The sequence below is a fragment of the Felis catus genome, chromosome D1 (genome assembly GCF_018350175.1).
Source record: "Felis catus isolate Fca126 chromosome D1, F.catus_Fca126_mat1.0, whole genome shotgun sequence".
Classification (NCBI taxonomy): Eukaryota; Metazoa; Chordata; class Mammalia; order Carnivora; family Felidae; genus Felis; species Felis catus.
The window spans coordinates 35,146,261-35,168,524 of NC_058377.1; positions in this window are offsets into that span (position 1 = coordinate 35,146,261).

A 22,264-nucleotide genomic window follows, 5' to 3' on the forward strand; every position below is an offset into this window, starting at 1 on the left:
AACTACTAACAGCCTACTAATGACTGGAAGCCTTCACAGCACATATTTTGTAATTATATGTATTATTTACTGTATTTTTACAATAAATTAAGCTAGAGAAAAGGAAATCATAGAGAAGAGAAAATACATTTACACTCTTGTACTGAATTTATCAGAAAAAAATTCATGTGTAAGTGGACCTGTGCAGTTCAAGTTGGTGTTGTGTAAGTGGACCTGTGCAGTTCAAGTTGGTGTTGTCTGCAGATCAACTGTAGACACACACACATACACACACACACACACACACACACACACACACACACAAACTGCACACATGAACACACATAAATATGTACTAGAATGTTTATAATACCCTATTTGCAATAGTTCAAAGCTGAAAACTATCCAAATAGTTATCAGTGGTTGAATGGATAAATAAATTGTTATATTAAAAGGATGTTAAAATATCAAAAATAAAATGTTGAATAAAAGAGGCAAGACTCAAAATCGTATGTTCTAATCCAATTTTTATGAAATATAAAAATAAGCAAACTAATCTATGCTGTTAGAAGTCAAGCAATGTTTACTTTTTCAGGTGGAGAAAGTGGTTAGAATGGAACACAAAGAGGGTTACCTGGGAGGCTTAGTCAGTTGAGTATCTGACTCTTTGTTTAGGCTCAGGTCATGATAGCGTGGTTTCCTGGGTTCAAGTCCCATGTCCAGCTCTGCACTTGCAAGAAGGAACCTGCTTGGGATTCTCTCTCTCCCTCTTTCTCTGCCTGTCTCTATCTCAAAATAAATAAAGAAAACTTAAAAAAAAAGATTGGGACACAAAGAGAAGGTTCTGGGTTGCTAAAGAGCCCTTTTTTTTTAGTAGTGGTTTTATGAATATAGTCAGCATGTAAGTATTCATTAAACTGTATGCTTATTTTAAGTGTGTGTGGGTATGTACACACACACACACACACACACACACATATAATGTATATTTAAAACACTTTAATGAAATGTTAGAGTTAAATCATGCTATGACCGCTTTATATTAGTTTGACATTAATGGGCTTCTTTTTTCTGGGTTTACTTTTCAATCATTATCTCCTTATAGCCCCCTTATTTGATTCCCTTCTCTCTTTATTCAAGTTGGGCATAAACTTCAGCTTGTCTTCTGTTTCTTAAAAAGATTATGCCTTCTGTTCATGGAATTAACTATAGAATTTGGAAAAACCTTTGTTAACACAAGAGATTTAAAATATTCCAAATATTTTTAAATTTAGATAACATTTCTGTTCATATGTGAATATTATATGTGAGAACATAATGTCTGAACATTGGTGCTTAAGGTACTAAACCAAGCTCCAGAAACATTTTTACCTTTTAGTCACTTTCATCAGTTTGCATTTCAAAATTAAAGTTCACTTATTTACATTCATTTCTATCACTTTTAATTTTTATTTTTTTTAATTTTTTTAATGTTTATTTATTTTTGAGACAGAGAGAGACAGAGCATGAACGGGGGAGGGTCAGAGAGAGGGACACAGAATCTGAAACAGGCTCCAGGCTCTGGGCTGTCAGCACAGAGCCCCGACGCGGGACTCAAACTCACGGACCGTGAGATCATGACCTGAGCTGCTTAACCGACTGAGCCACCCAGGCGCCCCTAATTTTTAAATGTACCATAAAAATAAAAATTTTATTAGCTTTTAGAAATTTGTAATAAAGAAAACATCAGTATCAAAAGACTTTAAAAAACAAATATGCATGTATATTAAATAATAGAAGTACTATAATGTTGTTTGTAGTCTTGCCATCCTAATAAAATGCTGATGATACCAATTGGCTTACTGACTGCTATACCTTCAGCATTTTCACCATGATACTTGACTTTTCTCCAGTTTTTGAAAAATTATTATTTCAAAATATTTAATGCATGTTCACTATATATCAGGCCCTCTTCTAGTTAGTGATGATACAGCAGTGAAAACAAAAGGCAAAAGTCATTGCCCTCAAAGACCTTTCATACTTGTAAAAGCCAGGCCGGGGAGGGGGGTGGTACTTGCAGTAAAATATGGGGTATTTGAGATTTTGATCAAATATAGTAGGGGATTCAAAGTAATGGGGTGAGGATGAGCTGCTATTTTAAATAGAGTGTTCAAGAAAATGTCTTTTAAAAAGGTATGCTTTTGTCAGGGACCAGAAAGGAGTGAAGATTGAGAAAAACAGATGTCTTTGGAAAGACTGATCCAGAGACAGGGAAGAAGGGCCATGGCTTCTGGTTGTATGAGTGAGGGTGGGGAAGTGTTAGCATCTCAGTTCCTATACTAAAGTAGCCAGATATCCAGATCTTGGATGACCTTTGGGCTATCATAAGGAATTTTATTTTATTTTGGACAACATAGCAAGCCACAAGAGGGTTTTGAGATGTATGGTGAGATTATTTGTGTTATATTTTAAAAGTCTCATTCCAGATTCATAATTCAATATAAATCCTTTGTGTGTGTCTGTGCACACCCATGCATGTGCACACACACATGCACATATGTGTTGGTGGTGATGGGGAAATTAACATTGTAGGGACACAGCATAGAGATAAGGTAAAACACAATTGCCATAAACCAGTAGAGAAAAGGTGGTGGTAGTTGGGCCTGTGTTTTACCAGTGGAAGAGGAGGGGGCAGATACTAAATATGTTTTAAAAGCACACCTTGCCAAATATATAATTGCATATATACCCAGTAACTTATGGAATATAAACTTGTGGGGCGCCTGGGTGGCTCAGTCGGTTAAGCGGCCGACTTCGGCTCAGGTCATGATCTCGTGGTCCGTGAGTTCAAGCCCCGCGTCAGGCTCTGTGCTGACAGCTCAGAACCTGGAGCCTGTTTCAGATTCTGTGTCTCCCTCTCTCTGACCCTCCCCCGTTCATGCTCTCTCTCTGTCTCAAAAATAAATAAACGTTAAAAAAAATTAAAAAAAAAAACTTGAAATACTTGCTGAATGAATGAAGATCCCATCACATAATCTTTTTATGTTTAGTTGTATTCTCAGGTCACTTTCAATTTTAGAAATTTCCTTGCCATTACTATGATTTAATTTCCCCTACTACATGCCCTCAGCACCCTGTGTATACATGCCTCCATCACAGTTCTCACCAGTACTTTCTGTGCACTGAGCACATAGTTAAAGGACCCAGCACACTGCTGTCCAATAAAAATTCAATGTAAACCATATAGGTAATTTAAATTTTGCTAGAAGTAACATTTTTTAAAAAAAGTAAAAACAAATAGTGTGAATAGTTTTGTGATATATTTCATTGATCTTGATTTGTCTCTAAAATATTATCATTTCAACATACAATTGATATAGAAAAAACAGTGGGATATTCTATATGTTTTGCTTTTTGTAATGTATTCCAAATCTAGTGTGCATTTTACATTTACAGCACACCTCAATTCAAATGCTAAATTTTAATGAGAAAAATTTAATTTATATCTGATAAAGTTTATGATTGAAAAAGTAGATTTATATAGGTGAGTTGTTTGAAGCATATTTAAAAGTTTTCAAGTAACTGAACTGAGAAATAGTTTTAAAATTCAAATTCAAGGGGCGCCTGCGTGGCTCAGTTGTTTAAGCGTCCGACTTTGGCTCAGGTCATGATCTCACAGTTCGTGAGTTCGAGCCCCGCGTCTGGCTCTGTGCTGACAGCTCAGAGCCTGGAGTCTGCTTCACATTCTGTGTCTCCCTCTCTCTCTGCCCCTTCCATGCTCATGCTCTGTCTCTCTCTGTCTCAAAAATAAATAAACATTAAAAAATTTTAAAAATCAAATTCAAAACAATCAAAACTAAATAAAAATTTTAAATATAGCTCCTTATTTTAATTAAAAATTTTAAATATAGCCATACAGGTACATTTCTAGTGCTCAGTTCCACATATGGCTAGTGACTATTATGTTGGTTAGTTCAGGTCTAGAAAATACATTTCTTTAACTTAATAAGTTTGTGAATTTTTTTTCCAAGCCACATTCAGTTGCACAAGTAAAGGCATGGAGTAGGCACAAAGGTCTTTTTAATTGAGATTGGTTTTTTTCCAGAAGAATGAGAAGAAAAGAGAATATAAGAACTGAGTGCAGATGTAGAAGGGAGTTAAGATGGTAGAGAAGCAGGAGGACCTGGATTTTTCTCATCCCTCAAACACAGCAGTATTGAGGTCAGATCACTTTGAAACCCAGGAAATAGATCTGGAGGGCCAGAAGGTTCTCCACAGCTGGAAGGAGACGACTTGGCAGGATCAAGGTTCATGTATGTGTGTTGAAGGAGATAAAACAGTGGAGCTATGGAAGGGAGAGAACCCTTTCTGTGGAGAAACAAAAGGAGAGAAAGGGAGAGGAGTTGTGAAAGTACGGCATTGAGTTAGCACAAGAGGCAAAACTCTCTGGACCACGGATTTTTGCAAACAGTCTTTAGAGCTGAAACTCCAAGGCTTTTGAAGTGGTCAACTTTCTCCATAGCAGAGCCCTGGCTTGTACTCCTAGAGACAAGGGAGTTGGCCCAGAAATGTACGTCATGGTGTAGCAATCTCCAGGACGCACTGGGAGAGGACAGTCCCCTTCCTGGAGTACTTTGGGAAGAGTGCTTGTTGCCTCCCCCAGGACAAAAAATCCTGCAAGTGACAGTCACCAGTCACAGGCCTTTCATCATCAGGGTAGAGAGTACTCTACTCTGGGAGTGAATCCATGCAGTGTTAGGTCCTTTAAGACATGTGGTTTTGAATCCCAGCCCAGCACCAAGAATAAAGCAGAGGAGAACTGTGGATCAGGGAAAGCTGACTGCCCTTGCAATTCTGTGAGGGCTGCCTGAACAGCATGGGTTATGATTCCCAGTCTGGGGAGGAGAGAGTGGGGTGATGCCATTTTCCCCCCAACACCGAAAAGGTGGGACTTAAGAAAGCAACACAGCAGACCCTCAGTGGAGAGGAGCAGACAAGCTTAGACCAAACCCTACCCCTCTGTGCCTGGCAACTGCTTATTTACTGGAGCAAGACTAATTGACCTAATGCAGCCAACCTCTCCTCCAGACCAGCACAGCCACCAGTCCCACGCACCAACAGACAAAGCTTTATTTATTTATTTATTTATTTATTTATTTATTTATTTATTTTTAATTTTGGAATCAGGCTTATAGTTTCTGGTTTGTTTTTTGTCAATTCTTATTTTATACATATATAAATGTATAAAATTTATACACCCACCTCCCCCCACCCCCAGAGTTACTGCAACAAACAAATCAAAGCACACCTAGTTAAAGGTCCAAACACTCCACCACTACAAGTGAGGAGGAGCTCTGCAGAGGACTGACCAGTGAGATAGAGCAGCCAAAACACAACAGCAGAGTGCATTCAACCAGAAACACTTCCTGGAGTGCCAGGCACTGGACATTGTATGACCACTTTTTAATATAGCAGGACACACAACAAGCTTTTAAGACACGTGAAAGACAGAAACTTAGCCAAAATGACAAGATAGAGAATTCTCACCAAAGGGAAGGTCAAGAAGAAATCACAGCCAGAGAATTGCTCAAAACAGATATAAACAATATACCTGAACAAGAATTTAGAATAACAGTCATAAGACTAATAGCTGGGCTTGGAAAAAGCATAGAAGGCACCAGAAAACCCTTGCTGCAGAGATCAAAGACCTAAGAACTAGCCAGGATGAATTTAAAAATGCTATTTTGTGATTTAGATTTCAACTAGTCATTTGTACTATTATTTATTAATTTTAATTTTTAATGTGAAGGTCATGATAGTCCAACAGGAAAAATATGAAATGCTATAATTGCAACATCTTTATTTATAAGAAATTTTATATGAAAAATAAAATTAATGTTTATCTATAAAAATCCATTTATTTTAGATTATGCATTTTTACGCTTTGTAATATAGATATTGTTTTATTTTCTCCATTTTCTCAGTGTTTATATTGTATCTCCATTTCTATCATATATAATACCCAATCAGAAAGCAATAAATTGGACAAACCGTCTTGGACTTTCCACACTGTTTATTGTATGTATATACGTATAATAGAATATTATTTGAGCATAAACAAAAGTGAAATTCTGATACATGCTACAACATGAATGAATCTGAAAACTTTATGCTAAGTGATACAAGCCAGACACAAAAGGGCAAATATTGTATATTTTCAATTATATTTATTACCTAGACTATGCAAATTAATAGAGACAGGTAAAATATAGGTTACCAGGGGCTGATGGGAAAGAAAGAATAGGCAATGTTGTTTAATAATGACAGAGTTTCTGTTTGCAATGATGAAAAAATTCTGGAAATAGTGACAATATTTACACAACATTGTGAGTGTATCAATGCTATTGAAATGTATACTTAAAAATGGTTAGAATAGTAAATTTTATGTAATATTGACTTTACCACAATAAAAAAGTACACATTTTTGTGTGTATACTGTGGACAAGTCAAGCAATACTTTTAGCCTCAATATCCTGGCTTATAAAATAAATGGCAATACTTATTTTTGAAGCCTGTATAAGGATGCAATAGATTATGTTTTAATACATTTAGTCTGTTACAAGGTAACTATTTATTTTATGGCAGTCCTTGTGTTGTGTTACATATGGAGAAGAGTAGGGATCATAGAAATGCATTATCACAGCTAACGATTCTCTAATGTAGTGCTTTCTAAGTGTGTCCTCTGAAACACTAATCCCAAGAAAAATTGTTAAGCAACAAAGACCGGTAGGGAAAACTAGGTTAGGAATGGCTGCATCATATTATCCCCATTTATTGGGAATTGATGGTGAACATTATCTTGTTAAAGCTTGTGAAAAGGCCTGCAGTAAATAAACCCGTTTAACCTTTTCCAGAATAGCATGTATTAGAGCATCTGGCCATAGAATCTCATTCTGCAGACATACTTTGGAATGCTTCATCAAGTTGTAATTTCACTTGTAATTTTTTCTCCAACTTGTGGCCAAATTTTAATTATTTTGGACAATTCTACATACAGTAATCATATCCCTTCCTTCAATAAACTCAATCCTGATGTGGAGCAAATTGTCACATACTTTCATCTTCTTTCCTTTTTGAAATCTCTTAGGTTGATTTGATGTTACAGTACCCTGCAACAATAAATTTTTGCTTTACTATTGTTAGACCTCTTGACCTGCTTTTACTATTTATAATCACTCTAGCAAAATTCCTTGGACATAGAGAACTTGAATTAGAATTTCAGTTTTTAAAAATAATAACAATAAGGACACCTAATTGGCTCAGTCAGTTGAGTGTCTGACTCTTAATTTCAGCACAGGTCATGATCCCAGGATCATGGGATTGAGACTTGCATCAAGCCACACTTAGCATGGAGCCTGTTTAAGATTCTCTCTCTCTCTCTCTCTCTCTTTCTCTCTCTCTCTCTGTCTCTCTCTGCCCCTCTCCCCAACTCACACACACACACACACACTCTCTCTCTCTCTCTCTAAGAAAAAAGAAAGAAAGAAAGAAAGAAAGAAAGAAAGAAAGAAAGAAAAAGAGAGAAGGAAAGAAAGAAAAAAATGAATAAATGGAACTGAGAGTATATTTTGGGTAGTAAAGTATTCTGTGTAAAACTGTAATGGTGGCTACATAACACTATATTTTTAAAATTTTTAAATGTTTATTTATTTTTGAGAGAGAGAACAAGAGACAGAGACAAAGTGTGAGAAGAGGAGGGGCACAAAGAGAGAGACATAGAATCCCAAACAGGCTCCAGGCTCTGAGCCATCAGCACAGAGACCAATGTGCGGCTCAAACTCCCAAACTGCATGATCATGAAATGAGCTGAAGTCAGATGCTTAACCAATTGAGACACCTAGGCACCCCCAAAACATTATATATTTGTTGAAACCCACAGAACTGTATAACAGAACACTTCATCCTAATATAAACTATGTATTTGTATTTCAGTTAGCAATAATGTATTGGTTCATCAATCATGACAAATATACTACATTATTGCAAGATGTTTAATAATAGGAAAAAATTGGAGGGAGGAGCCAAGATGGTTGAACAGCATGGAAGTTTTTTTTGCATCTCACATCCATGAAATAGAGCCATATCAACAGTAAACCATCCTGCACACCTAGAAAACTGATTTAAGGATTAACACAACAATCTGCACACTGCACAACCTGAACCATGGAACTCAGCAGGTACACAGCAGGGAGAAGTGAACTGGGAGAGAGAGAAGCCGCAGGGGGCAGGAGGCTATTTTTGCTTGCAGAGAGAGGACAGAGATGGGTGAGAGGGAGAATATGGGAAAAGCAACCCCTGCAAAGCAACTGGAGAGAAAGTAGAAAAGTGGAAGCAGCCTCAGGGACTGAATTAAAAAGGTAGAATGGAGAAAGGAGAGGGTTTAAACTCCATTAAGACTCTGTAAATAGGGGGAGCACAGAGTCTGAAATTCTGCAGCTCAATACCTGGCAGTCCTCTGGTGGGAAGGGTGAATCCCCAGGAGCAGAGTGAAGTCTGGGGGTCTTCAAGGCACATGGGGAGAGAAAATTCTCCTGCTGGGAGGACATCTGGTAGAGTCTGTGTGCCCCCCCCCAAACAGGCAAAGGCCCCAGTGGACCCAGGAGAACAACCACATTCGCTAGTGCTGGAACAAGGTCATTAAGGGTGAAGCCTGGTGCCAGATGTGTGTTGTGATTTTCCATAATACCTAAAATGCTGCTGCTACACAATCACGTGAACTTTATCTGGGGCAGGCTGGCACCCAGCTGCAGTCTCTGGGCATCGGCAGCAGCACGGTCCCGTGAACATTTCTGGGTGAGGCCAGCACCCAGCCATTGCTCACTGAGACCCTCCCACAGAGGGGCAGAATGGGACAAAGCCACAGCCTGTCAGAAGGAAGGGGTCTGGAAAAACAGCCGCACCTAAGATAAAACTCAGGAAAGAGGTGCTGCCTGGGGCTTGGTCACAGACAGTGTAAAAGAGGGAGTGGATGGAAGCCAGAGAAAAAAGGTGCAAGATTGCTGACCATGGAGAACAGAGTTCCAATACTAGAGACTGGGCAGCTGGGTGATTCCATTTTCACCTCTCCAGTGCATGCGAGCATACACACCTACAAGCGCCACAACAATCCACACCAGTAAGCTAGGCAGCGCCATCTAGTGGAGAATGGAGATGTTGCACTAAGCTCCACCCAACTGGGCCAACCTCGCTCTTCAGGAACAAAAGTCTCTCTGCCTGCTTAGCTTACAGACTATAAAGCATTTCATGGTTTGACTTCTAGGGGAAAACAAAGTAATTTCAATCGTGTTTCAGTCTGTTCACTGGTTCATCTATTCAATTTTCTTTCTTTTTTTTCTCCTTTTCGTTTCTTTTCTTTTTCTTGAATATGGAAAGAGAAAAAAGTATTTTTATTTTCAATTTTTATTAAAAATATTTTTATTTAATTTTTCTACTATATTCTCTACTTTTTTGTAAATTTTTCAAATTCTTTTTTACTTCAATCATTTTTTTTATTCTATTTAATTGTATTCATTTATTCCAACTTTTAAATGATTTCTTTTTTTTGTTTCTTTTTCCCCAATTTTTCTCTAGAATCACTTATTTGGGAGCTAGAATTTATAGGAGCTGGAATCATTTATTTGATTTTGTGTGTGTGTGTGCATGTGTGTGTTGTTTTTAATTTTTTTAGTTTTAATTTCTTTTAATTTTAATTTAAAAATTTTTTTATCTCATTAATTCCTTTTCTTCCTTCAAAATGACAAAATGAAGGAATTCACCCCAAAAGAAAGAGCAGGAAGAAATGACAGCCAGGGACTTAACCAACACAGATACAAACAAAATGTCTGAACCAGAATTTAGAATCACGATAATAAGAATATTAGCTGGGGTGTAAAATAAATTTGAATCCCTTTCTGTGGATATAAAGGAAGTAAATCTAGTCAGTATGAAATAAAAAATGCTATAACTGAGCTACAATCTCGAATGCATGCCATGGCAGCAAGGATGGATGAGGCAGAGCAGCAAATCAGCGATATAGAGGACAAACTTGTGAAGAATAATGCAGCAGAAAAAAAGAGGGAGAATAAGGTAAAAGAGCACAATTTAAGAATTAGAGAAATCAGTGACTCATTAAAAAGGAACATCAGAATCATAGGGGTCCCAGAAGAGGAAGAGAGAGAAAAAGGGGTAGTAATGTTATCTGAGCAAATCATAGTGGAAAATTTCCTAACCTGGGAAAAGACACAGACATCAAAATCCAGGAAGGACAGAGGACTCCCATTAGATTCAACAAAAACTGACCATTGACAAGGCATATCAGAGTCAAATTCACAAAATACTCAGAAAAGTAAAGAATCATGACAGCAGCAAGGGAAAAGTGTCCTTAGCCTACAAGGGAAGACAGATCAGGTTCACAGAAGACCTATCCACAGAAACTTGACAGGCCAGAAAGGAGCGGCAGGATGTATTCAATGTACTGAATCAGAAAAATATGCAGCCAAGAATTCTTTATCCAGCAAGGCTGTCATTCAAAATAGGAGAGATTAAAAGTTTCCCAGACAAACAAAAATTAAAGGAGTTTGTAACCACTACACCAGCCCTGCAAGAAGTTGTAAGGGGGACTATCTGAGGATAGAAAATACAAAATACGTACATACATACATACATACATACATACATACCAAAAGCAACAAAGACTAGAAAGGACCAGAGAACACCACCAGAAACTCTAACTCTACAGGAAACATAATGGCAATAAATTAATATCTTTCAGTACTCCTCTAAACATCAAAGGCAAATGCTCTAATCAAAAGATGTAGGGTAACAGACTGGATCAGAAAACAAGATCCATCTATATGCTGTTTACAAGAGACCTATTTGAGACCTAAAGACACTTTCAGATTGAAAGTAAGGGGATGGAGAACCATTTACCATACTAATTATTGACAAAAGAAAGCCAGATTAGCCCCATTTATATCAGACAATCTAGACTTTAAAATAAAGACTGTAACAAGAGATAAAGAAAGGCTTTATATCATAATTAAGGGGTCTATCCACCAAGAAGACCTAACAATTGTAAACATTTATGCTCCAAATGTGAAGCACCCAAATATATAAAACAATTAATAACAGACATAAGGAAACTCATTGATAATAATACCATAATAGCAGGGGACTTCAACACCACACTCACAGCAATGGACAGATCATCTAATCAGAAAATCAACAAGGAAACAATGGTTTTGAATGACACACTGGACCACATGGACTTAACAGATATTTTCAGAACACTTCACCCTAAAGCAGCAGAATATACATTCTTCTCCAGTGCATATGGAACGTTCTCCAGAATAGATCACATACTGGGAGGCAAATCAGCCCTCAAAAAGTACAAAAGGGTTGATCATACAGTGAATATTTTCAGACCACAAAGCTATGAAACTCAAAATCAACCACAAGAAAAAATTTGGAAAAATAACAAATACATGGAGACTAAAGAACGTTCTACTAAAGAATGAATGGGCTAACCAAGAAGTTAAAGAAGAAATTAAAAAGTACATGGAAGCTAATGAAAATGATAACATCACAACCCCAAACCTCTGGGATGCAACACAGGCAGTCATAAGAGGAAAATATATAGCAATCCAGGCCTTCCTCAAAAAGGAAGAAGAAATGTCTGAGATATACAACCTATCCCTACACCTTAAGGAGCTGGAAAAAGAACAGCAATAAAACCCAAATCAGCAAAAGACAGGAAATAATAAAGATTAGAGCAGAAATTAATGCTATCAAAACAAACAAACAAACAAACAAACAAACAAAAAAACAAAAAAACAGTAGAACAGATCAATGAAACCAGAAGCTGGTCCTTTGAAAGAATTAACAAAATTGATAAACCACTAGCCAGTTTGATCAAATAGAAAAAGGAAAGAACCCAAATAAACAAAATCAAGAATTAAAGAGGAGAGATCACAGCAGAAACAAAAACAATAATAAGATAATATTATGAGCAATAATATGCCAATAAAATGGGAAATCTGGAAGAAATGGACAAATTCCTAGAAACATACACAGTACCAAAACTGAAAGAGGAAGAAATAGAAAAATTGAACAGACCCATAACCAGTAAGGAAATCGAATTAGTAATCAAAAATCTGCCAAAAAATAAGAGTCCAGGGCCAGATGGCTTTCCAAGGGAATTCTACCAAACATTTAAAGAAGAGTTAACACCTATTCTCTTGAAGCTGTTCCAAAAAAAAAAAAAAAAAAAAAAGAAGAAGAAGAAGAAGAAGAAAAGAAAAGAAATGGAAGGAAAACTTCCAAACTCTTTCTATGAAGCCAGCATTACCTTGATTCCAAACCAGACAAAGATCCCACTAAGAAGGAGAACTAAAGACCAATTTCCCTGATGAACATGGATGCAAAACTCTTCAACAAGCCAACCAGATCTAGCAATACATTAAAAAAATATATTCACCACGACAAAATGGAATTTATACCTGGGCGGCAAGGCTGGTTCAATATCCACAAAACAATGTGATTCATCACATCAATAAAAGAAAGGACAAGACCTACCTGATCCTCCAAATAGGTGCAGAGAAAGCATTTGATAAAACACAGTATTGTTTCTTGATAAAAACCCTGAAAAAGTAGGGATAGAAATATCATACCTTGAGATCATAAAAGCCATATATGAAAGACACAACGCTAATATCATCCTCAATGGGGAAAACTGAGAGCTTTCCTCCTAGGGTCAGGAACAACACAGGGATGCCCACTCTCATCACTGTTTCTCAACATAGTTTTGGAAGTCTTAGCCTTAACAATGAGACAACACAAAGAAATGAAAGGCATCCAAATCGGCCAGGAGGAGGCCAAACTTTTACTCTTCACAGATGACATGATACTCTATGTGGAAAACCCAAAAGATTCCACCAAAAAGCTGCTAGAAGTGATCCATGAATTCAGCAATGTTGCAGGATATAAAATCAATGCACGGAAATCGGTTGCATTTCTATATACCAACAATGAAGTAACAGAAAGAGAAATCAAGGAATCAATCCCATTTACAATTGCACCAAAACCCATAAAATACCAGGAATAAATCTAACCAAAGAGGTGAAAAATCTATATACTTAAAACTGTAGAAATCTTATGAAAGAAATTGAAGAAGACACTAAAAAAATGGAAAAATATTCCATGCTTCTGGATAGGAAGAAAAATATTGTTAAAATGTCAATGCTACACAAAGCAATCTACATATTTAATGCAATCCCTATCAAAATAACACCAGCATTCTTCACAGAGCTAGAACAAACAATTCATAATTTTTATGGAACCAGAAAAGACCCCGAATAGCCAAAGCAATCTTGAAAAAGAAAACCAAAGCAAATCACAATCCTGGACTTCAAGCTGTAATACAAAGTTGTAATAACCAAGAGAGTATGGTACTGGCACAAGAACAGACACTCTGATCAATGGAACGGAACAGAGAACCCCTAAATGGACCCACAAACATGGCCAACTAGTCTTTGAGAAAGTAGGAAAGAATATCCAGTGGAATAAAGACAGTCTTTCCAGCAAGTGGTGCTAGGAAAACTGGACAGTGACATGCAGAAAAATGAACCTGCACCACTTTCTTACACCATACACAAAAATAAATTCAAAATGGATGAAAGACTTAAATGTAAGACAGGAAGCCATCAAAATTCTAGAGGAGAAAATAGGCAGCCACCTCTTTGACCTTGGCTCCAGCAACTTCTTACTTGACATGTCTCTGGAGGCAAGGGAAACAAAAGCAAAAATGACCTATTGGGACCTCATTAAAATAAAAAGCTTCTGCACAGTGAAGGAAACAGTCAGCAAAACTAAAAGGCAACCAATGTAATGGGAGAAGATACTTCAAACAACCTATCAGATAAAGGGTTAGTATCCAAAATCTATAAAGAACTTATCAAACTCAACACCCAAACACCAAATAATCCAGTGAAGAAATGGGCAAAAGACATGATAGACACTTCTCCAAAAACGACATCCAGATGGCCAACCAACACATAAAAAAAAATGTTCAACATCACTCATCATCAGGGAAATACAAATCAAAACCTAAATGAGATACCACCTCAAACCTGTCAGAATAGCTAACATTAACAATTCAGGTAACAACAGATGTTGGTGAGGATTCGGAGGAAGGAGATCTCTTTTGCACTGCTGATGGGAATGCAAACTAGTGCAGCCACTCTGGAAAACGGTATGGAGGTTCCTCCAAAAATTAAAAATATAACTACCCTACTATCCAGCAACTGCATTGCTAGGTATTTATCCAAGGGATAGAGGTATGCTGTTTCAAAGGGGCACATGCTCCCCAATGTTTATAGCAGCACTATCAACAATAGCCAAAGTGTGGAAAGAGCCCAAATGTCCAATGATGGATGAATGGATAAAGAAGATATGGTATACACACACACACACACACACACACACACACACACACACAATGGAGTATTACTCAGCAATCAAACTAAGAAAATCTTGCCATTTACAACTACATGGATGGAACTAGAGGGTATTATGCTAAGGGAAATTAGTCAGTCAGAGAAATACAAATATCATATGACTTCACTCACATGAGGACTTTAATACAGAGAACAGATGAACATAAGGGGAGGGAAGAAAAAAATAATATAAAAATAGGTAGGGGGACAAAACATAAGAGACTCTTAAATATGGAGAACAAACAGAGGGTTACTGGAATGGTTGCGGGAGGGGGGATGGGCTAAATGGGAAATTATTGTTGCACTGTATGCTAACTAACTTGGATGTAAATTAAAAAAATAAGACAAAATGAAAAAAAATAAATAATAGGAAAAATTGTATGTGGAGTAAAGGGAGGGGGGAATATATGGGAACTCTCTTTGATTTCTGAGCAATTTTTAGGTAATAAATCCAAAATTTATTTAAATAATAAGCTCTAATGAAAATTCATGTTAAAAAAAGAAAAAATACACATACCTATGTGTATGTGTAGGTGTATAAATATGAATTATATATTTCTTCTGAATGCTTGGCATATTTTTTATCTTGTCACTGAAGTGAGTGAATTCTAAGGAATTTGAATGTATATCATTTAATGCCATTATCCTGGATAAGTTTTGATTACCTGAGCAATCATATATCTATAGTGAAGTTATCATTGAGTCCTATTTTTACTAAGTTTTCTAGGTAATCATAATTCCTGGTTTTTCCAGTTGTTATGATGAATTAAGAGTGAAAATATTGGTTACCTTGGGTTTCTCTGATTGCCAATGAAGCATATGTTTGCCATTTTTAGTAAATAAATTTAAAAATTCTATAAATCACAAAACAACAAACTATAGAAGTGAATGAAATACCACTGAATACACACAAATGCACACTTTACTCGGTTCTTCACAAAAAGTTTTGAAACAGTAAAATAAGCAAGTTGGCAAGTTTTTAATTACATACAGTGACTACTAAAATTCTTCCTTAAATGAAAGAAATCAAAATAATTTGATTTAATGTTTTGTGGAAATTATCATTCTTGCAATGTCAGGGTAACTGATGCATTTAGTATATTAAATATACTTCATCTTTATACAGTTACAGATATGCCAAGGCTATTAGAAACAGATGGAACAGATGGAACAGACTATTCCATGTAAATCTCATAATCCAAATCTAAGCTGAATGTTTGTATATTTTTTCAGACTAACCTTAAAGTGATAATAGAGATTTCTTCAGGAGCTGTTTCTGAGACAATAATTCAAGTGCAAGCAATTAACTTGGACGGTGGGAGGTAGAGGATAAGGGAGTGAGGAAGTTAGACAAATGAAATGGAAGGGAGCAATGTTGAGTTTATTATTGAGCCAATTATTACTGTAGGTGATAGGAATGCTTGTGTAGGGTATACTCTTCAGATCTGCACTGTCTGCAAATTGACAGACTTGGAGTTTGTACACCAATTTCCATCAGTTGGATGAGGCCTGCTCTCAGGTAGCATTGATTCCCCAACTCTCTGGCCTGGAGCATAGAAAGAAAAGAATGTTTCAGTGGCTAGAAAAAGACTGTAGGCAAAGAAATACATGTCTTATTGGAAGAATTTGGGGCTATGTGAATAAAAGTGATTAAGAGATTTATTGGGCACTACCATCATCTGCTATACTTATTAAGATCTTATCAGCTATAGTGTTACCAAATTATTATCATTGTTGTTTTTACTACTGCTACTATTTTAATTTAAATTTTACCATGTTACTAGGGAATGTTTCTTAATTGTCCCTTAAAGAAGGAATTAAAGGTTTAGTCCACCATGCAACTAAGAAATTAATTGAAAAAAAAAATAGAGTGAAAGTATTCTAATTGCCACAGTTTACCAGCATTTTCATTCAGGCATTGAATGAACTTATTATTCCTGTAAAACATTTTGACTTAATGAACAGCTATTCATTTCATTAGTGAAATTCTAGTTCACATCTAGTTCATATCATGTCTCTTATGTAATGTTAAGGAGTTATGGTGGAGGGTAAGGGGCACAACAGGTATCCCATGGAGATTCCTTTGGTCTCCAAGGTAGCACTGAAAGTAACTTAGAGCTTGAGGGACACCTCTGTGGCTCAGTTCGTTGAGCAACTGACTCTTGATTTTGTCTCAGGTCATGATTGTATGGTTTCTGAGATCAAGCCTCCTGTTAGGCTCTGCACTGAAAGCACAGAACCTTCATGGGATACTTTCTCCCCTCTTTCTCAGTCCCTCCCCTACTTACACTCATGGACACGCTCTCTCTCAAAATGAGTAAACATTTTAAAAAAGTAACTTAGAGCTTGAAATTAGAGCCAGATTAGATGGATTCAAAACTGGTTCTTTTTATTTATTTTTGATTGTGTGACCTATGTTAAATTACCCTCTTGTGTCTCAGTTTCTTTGTATAAAAAATGGAAATATATGAACATATCTAACTTAGAAGTTTATAGTGTGAATTAGATACACGCATGTAACTAATATATATGTGTACATATGTGTGTGTGTGGCCATTTCCGTTAACAAATATGTACCAGTTTCCTTCCAAACTGAGTTTATACAGTTGGGTTCAGGTAACTTGAAAAGAGTAGTCTTGAATGCCACGTTTTGAAGAATGTATCTTGAGTTTTTTTGTTTTGTCAGAGGAGAAATAAGAGAACATTTACAGAGCTGTGCAAATAAATATATTTTGTATTTCAAAAGGCATTTAACTTTTCTCCTATTTGATTTATTTCACCTTTAATGTATATTAGCATGAGTACTTATGATAATCACCTTTAATTGCCAAACACTGATTTATTAATAACCTGTTCTGTGCCACCACTCTGAGATTTAAGAAAAATAAGAAGACACCATCAAGGAGATTATAATGTATCTGAAGATCATTTCTCACTTATATTTATTTACCTAGTTTGCTTCTTGAGTGCAATCGGAACTAAGATAATTATTTTCTTTGTTACAAGATTGATCAATTGTAAAATAAACATTCTGCTCAGAACTTTTACAGTTTGAAAACTTGGATAGCTATGAACATTTAAAATCATTTAGATATACCTAAATTCATTTTTCTGAAGAGAATTTTTTCTTGGTCAGCATATAATATTTGTTTGTAGAGTGCTTAAGTGAATATACTATCATCTTGGATTAAAAAGAAATAAAAAGAGCAAATTGAAAGCTACAACCTAATTCTTAAATGTTTAGTTACTTGAAATTATCCAGCACATTGGGGAAAAAAAAACAGTTACAAAAATGGCATTAGTTAGACTCTATGAATTGAAGAAACTCTCAAAAATATTTGATTACTTTAGAGAACACACAATAGGTATGTAAATCAAGAGTCAACTGTAAGCATACAAGTAAATTTTGATTGTAGAATATGTAATATCTTGAAAATTCCATTTCTATTTTAAAAGAAACTTTAGAAATATTTTAAAGTTAAACACCTAAAAGTAAACAATTCTGAAAGAATAAAAATGTACCTATTTTTATAAAAATACTCAGAAAACCAAATAACCTCAACTTTGACAAAAATGGAAAAAAGGTAAACAAGGTTGGTAGATTAGAATGCAGCCAAAGGTCATACATTATAGCCTATAAAGCTAGAAAATCAACCTGTGTATATTTTAATCCTATTTCCCACTTTGTGACAAATTTCTTTGGGAATGCAAAGTTATATACCATAAGGTCTCTGCCTTTTTGAAAAATTGAGAAATTAAAATTAACTTAATCATTGGTATATTACATTAAGTTAATTGGCCCTATTTCCTACAATAAAAGGAAAATGATATAAAAGAAATTTAAGTTTTATTGGCAAAACGAATTCTTCCAGGTCACAAGCATATAAGTAAATACAATTTAGTCAGACTTACTCAAATAGCACACTACAGTACAAATGATAGTAAGACCATAACAGTATGATGCCTTTATTCAATTATTTGCGCATATAGATTAAGAACCAATTTTTATGCTGTGCACTGAGCTTGGTACTGGAGATAAAATAGTTATATTACTCAATAGGATAGCCAATGTAACAGTTAGCAGTGAACAAATTAGGATAAGGGATTTTCAAAATAAACTGACTTTTTAAAATTATTTTCCCAGGCCTAGGTGAACTTCACTTACAGTTACATTTATATTGCTATATTTCTTTCAATTATACAAGTTACTCATAATTGAGCTCTGTGATTCTGTGTATATTCAATATATTTGATGTTTTAAATTGATAGTCTTATTTTAGCACTTATTCCTATTTGCATTTTTAAATATATTTTATTATCATTTATGTGTTTATTTCATATATTTTGTTCTTATAAAAATCATCTGGCCAACACAAATTTCTAGCAAATCTTCAGGTATTTATTAATTTTGAATATTATTAATTTTTTTCTTTTATGAATAAAAGTCCTCTTAAAATAGCCACCTGAGTATCTCTACAAAGCTTCATCATATTAAACCTATTTATTACATTAATAAAATAGGTGATTAAGTATCAGATATTCTCAACACAGAAGTTTGACTTATGGGAAGGTATTTCACTTATGTATTGAATAAATTTACCAGTATTATTAGTGGTGATGATTTAATGTCCTAGAGAACCCATCAATAGTGCAATCGAAGCAGTAGTCATGAACATAGAACATGAGATGTAATTTTTTTTCTTTGAGGGAAGATACTGAGGATTTGGGTATTAACACACAATTCGGGCATAGAAAATCCTGTTTTCTTATTTTTCTTCTCTTTGGATTTTTTGAAAGGATATTTAGAACCCAAGTTCTAAAGGTTAGTTACAGGAATAAAAACTGAGCAGCAGGATAATTTCTCTAGGAGTATATAATAGAAACAGAAGGTAGATAGATAATATGACATAATCTTTATGATATAGAACCTCATCAATGGGATTTAACAATCCTAGGGCAATACTAGTGTCTTTGTAAATTTAATAAAATACATTAACTTATTCCTCAGAATATTTCAGAAATATCTAGAGACATGATTTTACAACAAATTTATGAACTGATTAAGAACTCTTGATCATATCTCTAAGATCCTTTCAATCCTTAATATTTTCTATCTTTATAACCAAGGCATAGAGTTATGCTTCAGATTGTAATCTAATTGCCCACATAACCTGGGCCAAGGAGGGTGAGTAGAGTGTTCCAGTAGGTAAGTTTGAGGTTACCCAAAATAAACATTGTTTATTGAGGGCAGTATGTTTAAGAAGAAAAATAGATTAAAATTTAAAGGTAATTTCAAATATCACTGATATGAAAGTAAATATAATTTATCATTTTCCTAATAAATATTTTTAAATCTTATTTCCCATTTTTAATGTATTTTCATTAGGATATATCTAAAGTATATTTGATCTCACATTATGAGGGGCTTAAAAGAGCAATATATTCAGGGTTCTGGTTAGCAGCTCAAAGAAGAGTAGAGCTGGAAATTCTCACAACAACTAAAAATCTGGAGTAACTGTAAATTAACAACTTTTCTCGAATTCATTAGAGAACTAAAGTTGCAAGTCAAACTTATAACAAAAATTTGGAAAGAGAAAGGTACCTTCAGGGAGGAAAAAGCCCAGAACATTTGATTACCTAAGGCAGATACTATCTGGGCCAAACAAGGCAATAGAGTGATTAAACAAGAAAGTTTTAATGAGTTTCTGAAGACCAGTGTGAGCTAGTGTGAGAGTATGACTCTGAAGATGATAGACACAAGGGTTCTCAACCTCTTGCAAATGTTTTCTCCAGGAACCCACTGGAATCTTACAGAATGGATCAGGGACAATCTAGAGAGAGTTCTCATTTACTGACTGATGGAAGGGAACAACAGCCATTGCTGAAATCTGCCCTGGCTTATTTATATTGCTTCTAACACAAAACAAAAGACTCCAGAAAGAAAGTCCTCAAAACCTGTAGTTTGTGGGTACTGGCAAAATCCCATTGCAACTAGGGTGGGGAATGGAACCCAATACCTAAAATTTACCTAGACCTATCTCTCTTAATTAACAGATGCCTTCATCTTCAGGGGATGGACCGCAATACTATTACCTGAGGACATTGGTGGAAACCCTGTACAGTGGAAGAAGGATTTAGATAATAAAAACAATCATCACCCATGGAAAAAGGGCAAAGATACATACTCGGCCCAGTATTGTGATTAAAGGAGGGACGAATAGTTTTGAAGTCCACACCTTCTATTCCAGTTTCACAATGCCCACCTAAGAGTTTAAGCTTTTAAGCAGATCAAAGAACCTGCCATTCTCTTTCACCTCCCACCAACATGCTAATAGATTAAGTCTTTTGCAAAAATATAACTAAATAACCTATATTAATTTACATACAATCACATTTGGAAGGCATTGGGAGCAATCAATGTACATAGGACTTGAGGGGCTATAGTATTTGACAAAAGGAAACATGATATATTAATGTTCATTCTCACCTTAATGGTATTTCCAAATCATGGTGTGGGGCAGTGGAGTGCAAGTAAAAACCAAAAGTATTACTGCTGCTGGGAGCGACTGAAGTTTAATTTCATCAGACTGTGATTTCAGAAACATCGGGGCGCCTGGGTGGCTCAGTCGGTTGAGCATCCGACTTTGGACCAGGTCATGATCTCGCAGTCCATGGGTTCGAGCCCCGCATCGGGCTCTGTGCTGACAGCTCGGAGCCGGGAGCCTGTTTCAGATTCTGTGTCTCCCTCTCTCTCTGACCCTCCTCTGTTCATGCTCTGTCTCTTCCTGTCTCAAAAATAAATAGACATTAAAAAAAAAAAAAAAAGAAACATAACGAATAGAGGAAAGAACTGTAGAGAAGGGACACAGAAATCTATATACAAATACCAGTCAATTTTTTTGAGTCCTGAGCTGTACATTTCAAAAGTACATGGTAGAGCTTTAAGTTGCTCAGAAGAACAGAACAGTGGAGGGGATAAAATGCTGACTAGAGATTTCAGAAACTAGAAGGCATGTAATGCCGTATCAATGTGAATGAGCTGTTAGAGTGTGGGCTTTTAGTTGAAAACTCATAAGGTCACAAACTTTGAGGAAGGGACATAAGTTAAAACTAATTACCCCTACCTGGGAATAGCACTACACCTTAAGAGTAGGAGGAAAAAATGAAATAGACCCACCCATAAAACAATCAGTCAACATCAAGGTGATCAATTACTCCCAATTCCAGAAGAAAGTGAGAATAAATATCTCGCTTTAGAAAACAGATTTATTTACCTTGTATTAAAGGTTTTTAAAAGTCAATGAGTATTATGATTCATTATGTGGTTTTTTACAGTATAAAGAATATACTATTTTCTATGGCTAAATATACTAAAGCATATACTGTTTTCTATTGTTTTTCCAGCCGTGAAATTCCTTCTTTTTTTAAAGTTTATTATTTTGGTGGGGGGGGGGGAGAGGAGAGCAGAGTCAGAGAGAAGGGGAGATAGAGAGAGAGAGAGAGAGAGGGAGAGAATTCCAAAATTCCAATCAGGTTCCATACTGTCAGTGTGGAGCCCAATGAGGGGCTCAAAAACATGAACCTTGAAATCATGACCTGAGCCGAAACTAAGAGTCAGATGCTTAACCGACAGAGCCACCCAGGCACCCCAAAATTCCTTCTTTTGACTCAAGTGGCTGAAAAATTTTCCTATATAGACTTTACTAATTCTTTATATATATATATATATAAATATATATATATATATATATATATATATATGAAATTAATTGACA